General features: G+C 52.8%; 1 long non-coding RNA gene across 1 annotated transcript in view; it reads right to left on the bottom strand.

Moving 5' to 3' along the window:
* The window catches only part of LOC109322586, a 9,715-nt gene that overhangs the window by 5,938 nt on the left and 1,466 nt on the right, over positions 1–2,311 (bottom strand). Inside the window, exon 2 of the long non-coding RNA XR_002104418.1 lies at positions 901–904. This is a non-coding gene — a long non-coding RNA (uncharacterized LOC109322586). The remainder of the gene's footprint in view (positions 1–900; positions 905–2,311) is intronic.

Genomic DNA, 2,311 nt, shown 5'->3' with positions numbered 1-2,311 from the left:
TTTCAATACTGACAAGTGCAGGGTGCTGCACGTGGGCAGTAGTAACCAGCAGCACACTTATAGACTGGGAAACTCCCTTCTTGAGAGCACGGAGGCAGAAAGAGATCTTGGAGTCATGACTGACTCCAAGATGAACATGGGCCGGCAGTGTGGGGACGCGGTCAGGAAGGCCAACCGCACCTTGTCGTGCATCCACAGATGCATCTCGAGCAGGTCCAGGGGGGTGACCCTCCCCCTCTGTGCGGCACTGGTCAGGCCGCAGCTGGAGTCCTGCGTCCAGTTCTGGGCACCGCACTGCAGGAGGGATGTGGACAACGTGGAGAGGGTCCAGAGGAGGCCACTCACATGGTCGGGGGCAGCAGGGCAGGCCCTACGAGGAGAGGCGACGGGACCTGAACCCGGGACCTCCACAAGAGAAGGCTGAGGGGGACCTGGTGACTGTCTATAAACTCACTGGGGGGACCAGAAGGGTTTGGGGGAGGCACTGTTTCCCCGAGCGCCCACCCCCTGCATAACAAGGAATAACGGCCACAAGTTGTTGGAGAGGAGGTTTGGATCAGACATCCGCAAGAACGACTTCACGGTCAGGGCAGCCAGGATCTGGAACCAACTTCCAAGGGAGGTGGTGCTGGCTCCTACCCTGGGGGGTTTAAGAGGAGGCTGGATGCCTACCTGGCTGGGGTCATTTGAGTCCAGTCTTTTTCTCCCGCCCAGGCGGGGGGTCGGACTTGAAGATCTACAGGGTCCCTTTGACCCGACTTCTGTGATTCTATGAAAGAAAAGAGCCTGCGACGGTCATGGAGAAGTTCGTGTCTGTAGCTCCGTGGCATCAAGTGGACATTGACCTATTCATACATGCAGGGAAAAAAATATGCATTTGTGCAGGATTATTCTTCTCACTATCCTGCAAGAGGATTGCTCAAAAGCACGACAGCAACCCATGTCATAACTCACGTCAGGTCAATTTTTGCTATATGTGGGACTGCACAAATTGTGAGAACGGACAACAGGCCTCAATTCAACTGTCTTCATTTTAAAGAGTTTGCCCACAAATAGGGCTTCCATCACAACACTTCAAGTCCTAAAGGTTAGATGAACACCTCGCTGGGGTCGTTTGACCCCCGTACTCTTTCCTGCCATGGCGGGGGGTCGGACTCGATGATCTGCTCAGGTCCCTTCCGACCCTAGAAATTATGAAACTATGAAACTATAACTATCCACAATCCAATGGTCTGGTGGAAAACGTAGTGCAAATAGTGAGGAAATTGTTGAAAATTCACACCCTGATGTTTGCCTGTCACTCAAATTACAGGGCAACACCCATGAAACATGTCTTGTCCCAAGCAGAAATGCTGTTTAACAGAAAACTCAAAACCAGGCTGCCAAATCTTGTGGATGATGCTCATCAGCATGAAAAGCGAGATGTAAAAACATTTTTAAAAATCTGAGAAACTCGAACAGAAATGGTACTATGCCAGGGGCTCCAGGGAGCTACCACAACTGCACAGCAAAGATATGGTGCATATGTCAGACGGACGAACATGGAAACCAAAAGCACAAATTTCCCATCAAGTAGCTCCTGGATCTTGTCCACTCACCACGCAGGAAGCACGGGCAGTCAGAGGGAACAGATGACACTTGTAGCTCATAAATGGGAGAAAAGAAGCAGCATCCGGAGATTCACCCAAGGAGCTTGGGAAATAAGCAGGAGGAACTCATCCTCCTGCTAGACACAACTAATTACAACATCATTGGGATAACAGAGACCTGGTGCAACTCCACCCATGACTGGACCACGGGTATACACGGCTATACCTTGTACAGGAGGGATCGAGTGGACAAAAGGGGTGGGGGTGCAGCTCTCGATGTCACGGAGAGCTACGCGTCCCTGCACGCCAACATTGGCACCCAGGGTGGACGACTTGAGACCCTCTGGGTGAAAATCCATGGGGGACACGGCACAGGGGACACAACGGTGGGAGCCTACTACAGACTTCCCACCCAGGATCAAGAGCTTGACCAGGAGTCCACCAGGGAATTGGCCGAGGCCGCACTCTCCTGGTGCATGGTTCTCATGGGGGACTTCAACTACCCGGACATCTTGTGGGAGTAGCGCTCGGCCAGATCTGAGCAGTTGCAAAGCTTCCTCTCGTGCATGGACGACCTCTATTTGATGCAAGAAGTCTACGGGCTGACGAGAGGCAAAGTGCAGCTCGACCTGGCACTGGCTGCGGGGGACGACCTAATCAGTGACCTAATGATTGAAGGGAAGCTGGGTGACAGCGACCACGAGCTGATCACCTTCACCATC

The sequence above is a fragment of the Crocodylus porosus genome, unplaced genomic scaffold, assembly GCF_001723895.1.
Source record: "Crocodylus porosus isolate Cpor-Errol unplaced genomic scaffold, CroPor_comp1, whole genome shotgun sequence".
Lineage (NCBI taxonomy): Eukaryota > Metazoa > Chordata > Crocodylia > Crocodylidae > Crocodylus > Crocodylus porosus.
Note: the sequence above shows the minus strand (reverse complement) of the source record. Positions and strands in the feature narration are given on the sequence as shown.